This window comes from Chanodichthys erythropterus, chromosome 17 (genome assembly GCF_024489055.1).
Source record: "Chanodichthys erythropterus isolate Z2021 chromosome 17, ASM2448905v1, whole genome shotgun sequence".
NCBI lineage: Eukaryota > Metazoa > Chordata > Actinopteri > Cypriniformes > Xenocyprididae > Chanodichthys > Chanodichthys erythropterus.
Genome location: NC_090237.1, coordinates 5,639,149 through 5,653,703, shown reverse-complemented (window position 1 = coordinate 5,653,703; position 14,555 = coordinate 5,639,149). Strand labels below are relative to the sequence as shown.

General features: G+C 42.7%; 1 pseudogene; it reads right to left on the bottom strand.

Moving 5' to 3' along the window:
* LOC137004415 (NACHT, LRR and PYD domains-containing protein 3-like) overlaps nucleotides 1-14,555 on the bottom strand; it is a 44,400-nt pseudogene that overhangs the window by 10,889 nt on the left and 18,956 nt on the right.

The window sequence follows — 14,555 nt, the reverse complement described above, 5'->3', positions numbered from 1 at the left end:
GAAAAATTGTGTAGATTTATCAATATAGCGAGTCTATTGCGATGTTATGATGAACTATAAGCCTTTCTCCACTGACGTTCTGACGTTCAAAGCGTTTGCAAGGATACTGATTGTTAGAAGTTTGTCTGACTCTGACATGAAGAACTGGAACTGTGTGTGTGTAACATTAGCAACACATTTTTAGCAGATAACCTACGTTTGATAACATAGTCAAGCAAATGGCTAATCATATTAATTCATATTAATTAATGACAGAACCGCCGCAAGGGCTGTGTCAAGTGTGCGTGCGCATAGCAGCTCGCGCCAAAGTAAAGTGACAGCTGACTTTAGTTTAGGCTTAAAATCATGAATTGTTGCTTCTACATTAGTGTTATTCATCTATCATTTCCCTCTGATTTTTTGGATAACTTATGGGTAGGGTTAGGTTTAGGGGTAGGAATAGGGTTAAGACTAAATTTTCAGACTAGAATGTTGTTCCAGGATCAACAAAATATGTTGACCCAGGAACGCATCTAACTCAGCAATATCAGGACGTGATACATTAAATGAGGCAAGGCTGTAGAGTTACATTCAAGCTATTTTAAGGCATGAATAATTTTTTTTACTTGAATTTCTTTAAAAGTATGTCATTTTGGTGATAAAAGATGAGTTTTAAGGGATACAATAATTGACTACAGGGGGACTTTAAAGAGAAAAAAACAAACTTAAAGCACAAAAACTAAATGTGTGATAAATCATTGACATCTAAAATGTAAAAGAGCACAAAACATGATATGTGTGTGTGTGTGTGTGTGTGTGTGTGTACTTGTTTTTGTGAAATATCAGGACACAAATGTGTATAATGACATGGGTATGACATAGGTATTACAAAAAGAGGTGAAATATGAGGACATTCAGCATGTCCCCACTTTTCAAAAGGCTTATAAATCACACAGAATGAGTTTTTGTGACAAAGTAAAAGTGTGCACAGTTTCCTGTGAGGGTTAGGTTTAGGGGTAGGGGTAGTGTAGGGGGATAGAAAATACGGTTTGTACAGTATAAAAACCATTACGCCTATGGAATGTCCCCACATTTCACAAAAACAAGTATGTGTGTGTGTGTGTGTGTGTGTGAGACACAAATTTGTATAATGACATGGGTATTACGCTGGTATTACGACATAAACATGCAATATGAGCACATTTCATGAGTCCTCATATTTAAAATAGCTTTATAATCATACTAAACAGAATATATATATTACACCTATGGAATGTCCTTACTTTGATAGCAAAACAAACCAGTGTGTGTGTGTGTGTGTGTGTGTGATTTTACAAAATGAAAAACAATACAATGCAGAAAGATAAATACGATGAACAGTAAGATTGAATCCAGCATGTTCTTCATTTCTCTTACACCTTAAATATACTTTACATTGTGATTCATGTGTGAGAGTCAAATATGATCTTACAACAGTATCTCCAGTTTACAGTGAGGATCCTGTAGTACATCAGACAGCAGATTCACTGATTTTCCTATTTTATTCAGTGACAGATCCAGTTCTCTCAGGTGTGAGGGGTTTGATCTCAGAGCTGAAGTCAGAGCAGCACAACCTTCATCTGTGACTCCACAATCTCTCAACCTGTAGAGAACAATGACACACTCTTCACTCTCTCAGTTCAGATCAGATCAGTTTAGCAGTGAATCCATTATTAAAGAGAAAATATAAACTTAAAACACAAATTATTATGTGTGTTAAATCACTGAGATCTGAAATGTCACAGAGCACAAAATGTGTGTGTGTGTGTGTGTGTGTGTGTGATTTTACAAAATGAAAAACAATACTTTTGAAAGTGTCAATGCAGAAAGATAAACATGAACAGAAAGAATAAATCCAGCATGTCCTTCATTTCTCTTTACACCTTAAATATACTTTACATTGCGATTCATGTGTGAGAGTCAAATATGATCTTACCACAGTTTCTCCAGTTTACAGTGAGGATCCTGTAGTACATGACAGCAGATTCACTGAATTTCCTATTTTATTCAATGTCAGACTCAGTTGTCTCAGGTGTGAGGGGTTTGATCTCAGAGCTGAAGTCAGAGCAGCACAACCTTCATCTGTGACTCCACAATATCTCAACCTGTAGAGAACAATGACACACTCTTCACTCTCTCAGTTCAGTTCAGATCAGTTTAGCAGTGAATCCATTATTAAAGATAAAATACAAACTTAAAGCACAAAAACGAAATGCGTGATAAATAATTGAGATCTAAAATGTAACAGAGCACAAAACATGATGTGTGTGTGTGTGTGTGTGTGTGTGTGTGTGTGTGTTTGTATATTGACATGGGTATTACACTGGTATTACGATGTAAACATGCAATATAAGGACATTTCATGAGTCCTCATATTTAAAATAGCTTTAAAAACATACTAAACAATGTTTTATTAAAAATGTAAAAATGCAGAATGTTTTCTGTGATGGGTAGGTTTAGGGTTAGTGTAGGGGACAATATACAGTTTGTACAGTATAAAAACCATTACGTCTATGGAGAGTCCTTACTAAGATAGCAAAACAAATCTGTGTGTGTGTGTGTGTGTGTGTGTTACAATGTAGACACGGAGGCAGATGTAAAAGCAACACAGGTTTGTTTATTGTTGAAACAGCAGAGCAAATGGTAATGGAGAGATGTTTAAGCAGTTCTTGAATGATGAAGAGAGGGTGATACTGTCCTTGTGGTGTTTTCCAGATGCGGATGGAGACTGGCGTTGGAGGATGATGGCGGAGACACTCACACACAGGCAGGTAGGCACACGAGGAGAACAGGAGACGAAGGAGATGAAGAAGACGACTGGAGCAGGTAAGTATGGCGTTTGGAGTCCTTAAGGTAAGCATACAAGTGTTTGTAGTGCAAACGAGACCAGACAGTGAATGTGTGTGAGTGTGGAGGTTTTATGGTGGTGGTGATAGCAGTGCTGATGAGCTTCAGGTGGCGGTGATCAGTAGGCTGGTGATTGAGTGCGTGGGTAAGGGAGTGAGGTGGAACCTGACGTGTCTGTGACAGTACCCCCCCTCCGACGGCCCGCTCCTGACGGCCGAGGACCCCGACGTCGCGGTGGTCGTCCTCTAGGGCGTGGGGCAGGTCTGTCCTAGTGTTAATTTCGTCACCTATTTTTAATTTAGTCTTAGTCTTAGTCTTGTGCCAAATGTCCTTGTTAGTTTTAGTCATATTTAGTCATTCACATATCTTTTTTTGTTAGTCAAGTTTTAGTCGACTAAGCGTCTCGTCATTTTAGTCTAGTTTTAGTCAAAAAATTGTAGTCTTTTTTTAAAAATAACACATTATTACTGAGATTATTACTGATAAACATTTCAGTAAAAAAAGTGTTTCACATATCTCAAACATTGGTTAAATGTCATAATTACCTGACAAAATACACTTGTTGAAAGATTTTTGTTGAATGCAAATGTTAAACGTGTCTGGTTTTCAATTTCTGATTTAGGAGACACATTCACAAGTGATTAACCTGTTCTGAAGAGTATTTTATTTTAACCAACACAACTCAAAAGCTAGCATGTCGTCGTCGCTCGTCACTCGTGTTCGCTTTGGGTGTTGTGTGTTCAGCAGTTTCGTGTTGCAGCCACAGGCGTATGAGTCCTGTAAAGCCTCGTTTACACTGCACGCGTGTGCGGCTCGTTACGGCTGCGACGCGGCTACCGGAGCTGATACACGGCCACTCTAGTCAATGCTTGTGTTTACACCAGCCGCGCCGCGGTGCGTTTGAGAAGCGGCTCAACGCGCCGCTTCGCTAAAGATAGGCGCCTCGCCTCCAAGACGCGCAGCTCAAATACAAAACAAAGTCAAAATAATCACCCTGTGTAAACTCCCGCTCATATTTTACATCACTAGAAACTGACGACAAGAGATTCGAAGTTGAAAAACTTGAAATTTCTTTGTTTGAGTTGACATCGCGCAGAGGAAGGAACAACACCTTGCCGGAGCCGTAACGAGCCGCACACGCATGCAGTGTAAACAAGGCTTCAACGAGGCTAAACTTGAGCAACAGCGCGAAGCCGCGAACTCGTTCTGAAAATTTTAAAGGCGTAACAGCTGATGAAAAAGCAGCGACGATTGTAGACGAAATTGAAGAGAGATTTTATCTTAGTTTTTATTTTATACAAAACATTTGTCTCGTCTTTTTTCGTCAACAATAATGCATGTTAATTTAGTCTTAGTCAGCGTTTTTGGACAGTGGTGCAGTCTTGTCATCGTCTCGTCTTAGTCATGAAAAAAAAGGTTGTTGACGAACATATTTCGTCTCGTCTCGTCTGACGAAATTAACACTAGTCTGTCCGGGTGGTTGGTGTGGAAAGTCTGTAACAGAATAGGATCAAGGATATCATTCTTGGGGACCCATGGGCGTTCCTCGGGGCCATAGCCTTCCCAGTCAACCAGATACTCCAATTGACCACCACGGCGCCGGGAATCCAGAATCTCGTGAACCACGTATGCAGTGCCATCATCCAGGATGAGTGGAAGGGGGGGCTCGACGGCTGCCACGTCAGGTTCTGTGGAGGGAAGAACAGAAGGGTGGTGAGGTTTTAACAGAAACATGGAATGTGGGATGAATTCTTCTGTACTGTGCAGGGAGTTGGAGGCGGTACGTGACAGGGTTGATCTGTCGGATGATGGTGAACGGGCCAATGAAGCGGGGACTCAGCTTCTTGCAGGGCAGACGCATTCTGATGTCCCTGGTGGACAGCCAGACCTTCTGCCCGGGTTGGTAGACTGGAGCGTCGGAGCGCCGAAGGTCGGCTGTCATCTTGCGTCTGCGCAGGGCACTCTGCAGTTGGTGGTGAGCCAAGTCCCAAACCCTCTCGCTCTCCCGGAACCAGTAGTCGACTGCCGGAACGTTGGAGGGTTCCCCATCCCAGGGGAACAGTGGGGGTTGGTAGCCGAGTATGCACTGAAACGGTGTTAGTCCAGTTGTGGCTTGTCGGAGGGAGTTTTGTGCGTACTCGGCCCAACCCAGGTACTGGTTCCAGGAGTTCTGGTGGCCATGACAGAAGGTACGCAGGAAGCGGCCTATCTCCTGGATCTTCCGTTCCGTCTGCCTGTTCGATGAGGATGGTATCCGGATGACAGGCTGAGGGTCACACCCAGGAGGGAGAACAACGCCTTCCAGACGTGGGAGATAAATTGGGGCCCTCTGTCGGAGACTATGTCTTCGGGTATTCCATAATGACGAAAAACATGGTTGAACATCAGTTCTGCAGTGGTCATGGCGGTAGGTAGACCCTCCAGGGGGATCAGACGGCAGGATTTTGAGAAGTGATCTACAACTACCAGGATGCAAGTGTGACCATCAGACTCGGGGAGATCGGTGACGAAGTCCACTCCCAGGTGTGACCAGGGTCTCTCAGGAACGGGCAGAGGATTGAGCTTGCCGGTGGGAAGATGCCGTGGGCTCTTGGAGATGGCGCACTCCCTGCAGCCCTGCACGTACCTTCTGACGTCGTTGGCCATGTTGGGCCACCAGAAGCATTGTTTGAGCAACGAGAGGGTCTCATTGACCCCCGGGTGGCCAGTGCCAAGTGAAGAGTGAGCGTTGTGCAGAAGTGGAGTGCGACATGCCCGTGTGACGTATTGCAAGCCTTGGGGGCAACCCGGCGGAGTGCGTGAGGAGGCATTGGAGGAGGGTATGGTTTCTTCGGACCACTGGATGGGGCTTACGAAGATTGACTCAGGTAGGATAGTTTCAGGAGCTTCAGGCTTTTCTTCTGGGGCATGGAGACGAGACAGGGCATCAGCTTTAGTATTTTTAGAACCAGGGCGGTAGGATATGGAGAAGTTGAATCTTGAGAAGAACATGGCCCAGCGAGCTTGGCGAGGGTTGAGTCTTTTGGCAGCCTTTAAATACTCAAGGTTCTTATGATCAGTGAGAACTTGGAATAGATGGTTAGCCCTCTCCAACCAATGCCTCCATTCTTCTAGGGCAAGCTTGACGGCCAGGAGCTCACGGTCACCGATGTCGTAGTTGACCTCCGCCGGGTTGAGCTTGCGGGAGAAGGCACATGGATGGAGTCTACTTGGCGTCCCCTGCTGCTGTGAAAGTACCGCTCCCAACCCGGTGGTGGAGGCGTCCACTTCCACGACGAAAGGTAGGTCAGGGTTAGGGTGGACGAGGAGGGGAGTGGTGGTGAAGGCTCTTTTGAGGGTCTCAAAGGCGTTGGTGGCTTGTTGGGACCAGGACAGAGACTTGGGCTGGTGACGGAGCAGGTTGGTGAGTGGACTGACGATGGTACTGTAATCTTTGATGAAGCGACGTTCTTTGATGGTTGTTGGAGTGGGCCAGGTCTGGATAGCGGAAACCTTCCCCTCGTCCATCCGGATGCCACTGTGGTCAATCACGTACCCCAGGAACTGGACAGAGGGCTGGTGGAAGGAGCACTTTTCAGCTTTGAGGAAGAGATGGAATTGCCGTAAGCGTTGGAGGACCTCCGCAACGTGGTGGCGATGTTCGGCCAAGCTCCGGGAGTAGATGAGGATGTTGTCTATATACACCAGAACGAACTTGTGGAGAAACTCCCGGAGCACCTCGTGTATGAAATCCTGGAATACGGAGGGGGCGTTGACCAGGCCACATGGCATAACGAGGTATTCATAGTGGCCGGTGGGCGTGACGAAGGCGGTCTTCCACTCGTCCCCCTCACGTATCCGGATGAGGTTATACGCGCTGCGGAGGTCCAACTTAGTGAACACAGTGGCACCGCGGAGATGTTCCAGGGCCGCTGGGACGAGGGGAAGTGGGTAGCGGAACTTGACGGTGATCTTATTTAGGGCACGGTAATCGATGCAGGGCCGCAAGCCTCCGTCCTTCTTAGCCACAAAGAAGAAACTTGAAGCAGCAGGGGAAGTAGACGGGCGGATGTAACCTTGACTAAGGGCCTCTTTGATGTATTCCTCCATGGCCTTCTCCTCCGGTAATGACAGGGGGTAGATGCGTCCCCTGAGCACTGGCTCACCCGGTAACAGATCGATGGCACAGTCCCATGGCCGGTGTGGAGGTAGCTTGGAGGCGTGTTGCGGGCAGAAGACGTCACTGAAGGGGGCGTAGTCCGGAGGAACATCCACGGAGCGCTTCTCTACAGGACTTTCGATGGACGTGGCGTTGATGGAGAGTCTTGGAGAGTGGTGAGTTCGGAGCAGGAAGTGCTGGGAAGCAATCGGGGAAACAGTGGTTGCCCCACTTCAGGACTGTGTTGCTCAAGTGGGACTGTGTTGCTCAAGCCATGGGTGCCCTAGAACCACGTCAGCGGTGGACTCCTCCAGAAGCAGCAGATGGATGTTTTCTGTATGAAGAATACCCACACGAAGTTGAAGTGGTCCCACACAGTGACGGATTGTCTTACGGCTCAGGGGTTTGCCCGTGATGGAGTGGATTTGATAGTTAATCGGAGACGGTGAGATCTTGAGCTTGAGTTGTCGACAGAGGGCGCCGGAGATGAAGTTTCCTGCTGACCCTGAGTCGAGGAGCGCCACCACTGGAACAGAGGCATTTGCAGCAGTAAGGATTACAATAGTAGTGAGTGGTTTCATTTTTTGAATGGAGGGAATTATTGCACTCACCACGGGCCGAGGAGGACGGGTTGGGCATGTGGAGATGACATGCCCCGGAGATCCACAATATAAGCATAAATTCAGGGTCAGCCTTCTCTGTCTTTCAGTTGTTGTGAGACGTGAATGATCAATTTGCATGGGTTCACTGGCTGGTTCTGGAGAGCTGACGGGTTTGGACCGACGGAGGAGGATGTTGGAGAGTGACTGGCCCTGGTGCTCGAGGAGACACGACGATACTGTCCTTGTGGTGTTTTCCAGATGCGGATGGAGACTGGCGTTGGAGGATGATGGCGGAGACACACACAGGCAGGTAGGCACACGAGGAGAACAGGAGACGAAGGAGATGAAGGAGACGACTGGAGCAGGTAAGTATGGCGTTTGGAGTCCTTAAGGTAAGCATACAAGTGTTTGTAGTGCAAACGAGACCGGACAGTGAATGTGTGTGAGTGTGGAGGTTTTATGGTGGTGGTGATAGCAGTGCTGATGAGCTTCAGGTGGCGGTGATCAGTAGGCTGGTGATTGAGTGCGTGGGTAAGGGAGTGAGGTGGAACCTGACGTGTCTGTGACAGTGTGTGTGTGTGTGTGTGTGTGTGATTTTACAAAATGAAAAACAATACTTGTGTCAGTGCAGAAAGATGAACGTGATGAACAGTAAGAATGAATCCAGCATGTTCTTCATTTCCCTTTACACCTTAAACATACTTTACATTGTGATTCATGTGTGAGAGTCAAATATGATCTTACAACAGTATCTTCAGTTTACAGTGAGGATCCTTTAGTACATCAGACAGCAGATTCACTGATTTTCCTATTTTATTCCCAGACAGATCCAGATATCTGAAGTGTGAGGGGTTTGATCTCAGAGCTGAAATCAGAGCAGCACAACCTTCATCTGTGAGACCACAATAACTCAACCTGTAGAGAGAAATCAAACAGCATAATAAATAGTTAAACTATCAAATAGCTATATATAAAAAAAAACATCAAACAACTTTCAATTCCAATATAATTTAAAAGTTTCATGGTCAAATTCACACTAAAAAAAAAGGTTAAGATTGAATTAAATTAATATTTATGTATTTATTAACTTTAAACCAAAGGTCTTCAACCGGGGGTCCACAGCTGTACTGCAAGGGTCCAACAATTAATGTTTGATCACAGATACTTTTTTGATCTCTTGAAGTCAATGGCCAATCAGAGGTGTTTCATTTAGTCAGAATCCACTCACTGCTCAAAACACTGGAGTTTTTGTTCAGATCTGAGTTCTGCACGCTCACGAATCCTCTCATTAACAAAGACACGATGCAAGAGATTCATTATTCAGTGTAGACAACTTTATTGATTATAATGGAACTCTGTGAGATCGTGAACTGAGATGAGTGACAGATTTTTAGTGATAGTAAAGGAAGCGCTCTTTCGAGGTTATACATAATCCACTGAATAAAAGTTTAGTTTTTCTTGCTGCTGAGAAGAGCAATGGCCAATTACACACTGCAAAACCGCATGTCGAAATAGATACATGTAATGTAAAAGGAGACTACTAGAAAAATATTCATATCAACATATTTTTGAAATTCTATTCCAATTATTTGTAAAAGTAATGACTTAATAATAATCTTTAATAACCTCACTGTACATTGTTATTCTTGTTATGGTGGAGCTGCTGCTACACATTACATCTGCTCTTTACTAGAGAACCTGCACTAATTTCAGATACTCAGAGATTTGAATCTTAATTGTCCATCTGACAGTAAAATTAAAATGCGAATTTGTAATAAAGTAAAATAGTAGTAAAATACTAGTAGTATAATACTAGTAAAATTAAATGTATGACTCTATGTTAACCATACGTCAAATGTGTTTTAGGAGATTTGAGCTTCTTGATAAAATGAGCTGTTTTTCCAATTTGGTCTTAATTTCTTTTATGTCATCTATTTACAAACAAATATTTAAATATTTAAATTCCTTCTTTATGTGCAAGAACATTCAACTGGTAAACCTGAATGATTTATTCATACGCAAATTCTCTGACTTTGTTTGAATATCTGAAAAATTTTTACATTGTGATGGTTTAGAAAACATCAAAATACTGACCACTAAACTCTGGACAACTTCTGCAGCACTGAAGATTTATGAACTTTTATTTTCCTGATGTTTTAACAGTGAAGTGATTGTTCTCAAAGATACTTACTGAACTGATCTGGATTCTTTCATCATAGGCAGCAGCTTCTGAAAAACTTTCATATCTTCAGCTTTATTTTTTCCTAGAATAAACTCTGTGAGATCAAATTTATCCAGCTTCTTTTCTGATGTCAACAACACAAAAACTACAGCTGACCACTGAGATGAAGAGAGTTTGGCTTCCTTTATTCTTCCAGATTTCAGATACTGTTGTATTTCCCCCACAAGTGAATGATCACCCAGTTCATTCAGACAGTGGAACAGATTGATGGATTTCTCTGGAGATTCAATGGTGCTAATCTTCTTCTTGATGTACTCAACTGTTTTCTTATTGCTGTCAGATCTGCTTCTTGTCTGTTTCATTAGTCCTTGTAGGAGAATCTGATGAGACTCCACTGACAGACCCAGAAGAAACCGCAGGAAAAGGTCCAGATGTCCATTTTTACTCTGTAGAGCCTCATTCACAGCTCTCTGATGCAGCTCAGATAATGAAACATGTTTAAACCTCTCCTTAACTTTAGACAGCAACCTCTGTTTGGTGATTGGCTCAAACACATTTATGTTGTTGTTTGTACAGGAGAGGTGCACATATAGAGCTGCTAGATGTTCCTGAACGCTCAGATGAACAAAGCTGAAGACTTTCCCCTGATACCAGCCAAACTCCTCTCTGAAGATCTGAGTGCACAATCCTGAGTACACTGATGCTTCTGTCACATCAATGCCACACTCTCTCAGGTCTTCCTCATAGAAGATCACATTGCCTTTCACAAGCTGCTGAAAAGCCACTTTCCCCAGTTTGAGGATCATGTCTTCATCTGTCACGTTCTTCTCATAGTCCTTCTCATGTTTGATGTTGGTCTGAAGGATCAGGAAGTGTGTGTACATTTGAGTGAGAGTCTTGGGAATCTCTCCACTCTCTGCTTCCCTCAACATCTTCTCTAGAACAGCGGCTGAGATCCAGCAGAACACTGGGATGTGGCACATGATGTAGAGGCTCCTTGATGACTTCAGGTGTGAGATGATTGTATTGGCCAGACTCTGATCACTGATTCTCTTCCTGAAGTATTCCTCCTTCTGTGGCTCATTGAAGCCTCGTACCTCTGTCACTCGATGGACACACTCAGAGGGGACGAGATCAGCTGCTGCTGGTCTGGAGGTGATCCAGATGAGAGCAGAGGGAAGCAGATTCCCCACAATGAGGTTCATCAGTAACACGTCCACTGAGGCTGATTCACTTACATCACACAACCTCACATCGCTCTGAAAATCCAGAGACAGACGACACTCGTCCAGACCATCAAAGATGAACAACACTTTATATTTGTCACCGGATATTTCCATTTCTTTTGTTTCAGGGAAAAAGACATGAAGAAGATCAGAAAGACTGAGTGTTTTGTCCTTCATCAAATTGATCTCTCTGAAAGGAAGTGGAAATATGAGCTGGACGTCCTGATTCTCTTTCCCTTCAGCCCAGTCCAGGATGAACTTCTGCACAGAGACTGTTTTTCCAATGCCAGCGACTCCCTTTGTCAGCACAGTTCTGATGGGTTTGTGTTGTCCAGGTAAAGGTCTAAAGATGTCATTGCATTGCATCGGTGTGTCCTCTGTTGCTGCTCTCCTGGATTGTGTCTCAATCTGTCTCACCTCATGCTCATTACTGATCTCTCCACTCTCACTCTCTGTGATGTAGAGCTCTGTGTAGATCTCATTCAGGAGTGTTGGGTTTCCCTGCTGTGCTGTTCCCTCATACAGACACTCAAACAACTTCTTCAGATTTGATCTAAACCTGTTGAGGACTTCATGGCTGTAAAATTAGAATACCACATTATTACATGAGTTAATAATCACAGTGTCTTTTAGCATTCTTTATCATAATCAATGCATATCTTTTACAGAAACGTTATACCTCAGATCAGTCTGTGTATCTCCACTCGGAAAATGTATTTTATGACCCATAGACTCGTCACTCCTTATAGACACACAGCCGGACTCTGGTTCTGATCTCTTCTGATGAACTGAACTATAACAGAGAGATTAAAGTTAATGATTTAAACAGCTGTATTAAAAAATCTTAATCATTTACACTGTTGATACAAAACTGTACATTTAACTAAGCTCTCTTATAGATGTGTGTCTCTGTGTGAGCAACACTATATACTTTAAAATATCAGATAAAAATAAAAAACTATAAACCAAGTAAAATAATAATTATTCATTATCAGAATAAATTCTGATAATAAATAATTATTCTTGTACATTGTTTATAGTTATTTCGTATTTTGCCATTCTATAATCATATTTTTATAGAAATGTTATACCTGAGATCAGTCTGTGTATCTCCACTCTTAAAATTTACTGGATGACCTAGAGACCTGTCACTCCTCATAGACACACAGCTGGACTCTGGTTCTGATCTCTTTTGATCAACTGAACTATAACAGAACAGATTTGATCCTTTATGATTATAATCACTTTAAGATAAGGACTTACAAGCATTTATCATCAAACATCTTTTTGCATCCTAACAAAATATCTTGCCATCTTCAGACATTTAACCTTCATTTAAAGGTGATTTAATCTAGTGTTTATTCAAAGTACCTGAATCCTGGAGAAAAATCTTCATCTCTGGATGTTTTTGTGTCATCCATGATGAATCTGAACAGTTGAAACAGAATCTGATCTCCAACACTGACTCTGGACGGAAGATCTTGTAAAAACACAATAATTCAGCTTTTCCTCAGACAGGATCAAGAGACGCGGCGTTCACTCAAATACACAATGATATTGTATGTTCACACAAATGCTAAAATAAACCACAGACAACACAAAACAATATAACCATATTAATTTGCTTCAAAATGAAAAATATCAAATGCATTTCAAAGTATTTACCTCCTTCAGAGAATGCGGAAGTCACCTGTAAGTCTCGTGACCTGAACACTCACCTTGATCAACAATTATATATCGATAAAAATAACTTATCCAACTTTTCTATCAAGTACCTACACATATATTCACGACTTAGCTTTTATAAAGGTTCCTATAAAAACATTTATATTGTAGAATCGGTTCTGGTTGTTTAAATGGCGAAACATCAACTCTGCACATTTACTTTTACTTTAACCGTTTCTCAATATGTGTTCTTGTCTGTACTTTTGTACTTTTGTTCTTGTGGACTTGTGAAACGTCATCAGTCACTGCCCAAGTACTGTTCAGAGTTCACACAAAGAATATACACTAACAAGAAGCGACACTCAATAGAACGTTCCATTGAAACACTGGCGCCCAGCAGCAGCCCTGCGTTTCCACCATTTTGTGGTGAAAGCGAGTCGGCAGTCCACTAGTTTCTATGGCAATATCAGCTGCTTTGTTAAAAAATGTACATTAAAGCTGAAATCCAACCTGAATGATGACACAGAATAAAATACTATCACTAGTGATCATCAAATCCTTTTAACAGTTTATTTTACACACTTTGTGTTTAAGTCTTTCACTTTTTTCACAAAACCTTTTCTCTCTAGAAACCCAGTCAGTTTGTTAAAAAAATTCTTTAAAAGGCTTATAAACACTGAATTATGAAATTAAATTAAGGACATTCATCAGAAAAATTGGGAATGTTGGACAATAAATATATGAAAATAACAGCTTGATTTTGCAGTGTTGTCTAATGTTCATTGAAGCAAAAGTGTCCAAAAGTGGGAATTATGCGATAACGGACACAGCAATGCATCATGTATAAGATCGTTATGTTTGTAGCGTGATCCATTGAAACATATTTAAATTCAGATCTAGATCAGTGGTGTGCTGTGGTGTTTTCATTAGAGGAGGCAAAGTCCTTCATGCACAAATGCTGCCATACAAGTCATTCTTTTATAAGACAGCGAGGCAGCAAGACAGCTACCTAGGTTTTCGGACGCAGCCGCGGACTCCCCGCTGTAACTTCACCTGCTGGTGTCGCTGTTTGACACAGTTTTTTTTTAAAGAAACAGTGTCAAACAGCGACACCAGCAGGTGAAGTTACAGCGGGGAGTCCGCGGCTGCGTGACTTTATATGAGTGACTTTTACACTTTTTTTTATGTCAAATTTTGTAACATTTGCATTGTTTTATTTTTGTAATATTGATTATTTTCTCATCCAGTTTTTTTGAGAAGGCACTGCCTCCCTTGCCTCCTCAGAGGAAACACCCCTGATCTAGATTAATATTATTACTCCACTAGGTCTGAAATATATTGTTTGCTGCAAAATGTCACGAATACAGCTCCCCCGGCACATCCTCCGGATCGCCGGAGGGAGCCATTGCCTGAATATTGACTCACACCAATCTGGACTACATTACCCATAGGCCCGCATTCCTGGGACTGATTGCACCTGCACCATATCACACTCACACTATTTAAGACGTACACACACACACTTCACCGCAAAGTCTTGATTCGCTGTAAGTGATCATTTCTGAGCGTTTTTTGTGAACTGATTTCTCGTTACTACTTGGACTGTTTATCTCTGCCGAACCTCTGCCACCTACCTTGACTCCTGCCTGTTTATCTGACCCTGTGATTGTTTACCGCCTGTATCGAACTCTGCCTGTGACCCGACTCTGATTCTCTGCTGCCAGCCCCGACCATTGCCTGTCCTTGTTTACGGTACTGTCTAATCCTTGTCTGTTTATGGTAAACTTCAATAAAGCTGCAAATGGATCCAATGTCTACTGACCCATCATTACAGAAGACTTCGCCAACCAGTGATCCAGCAGCTCTGGCCAAACTCA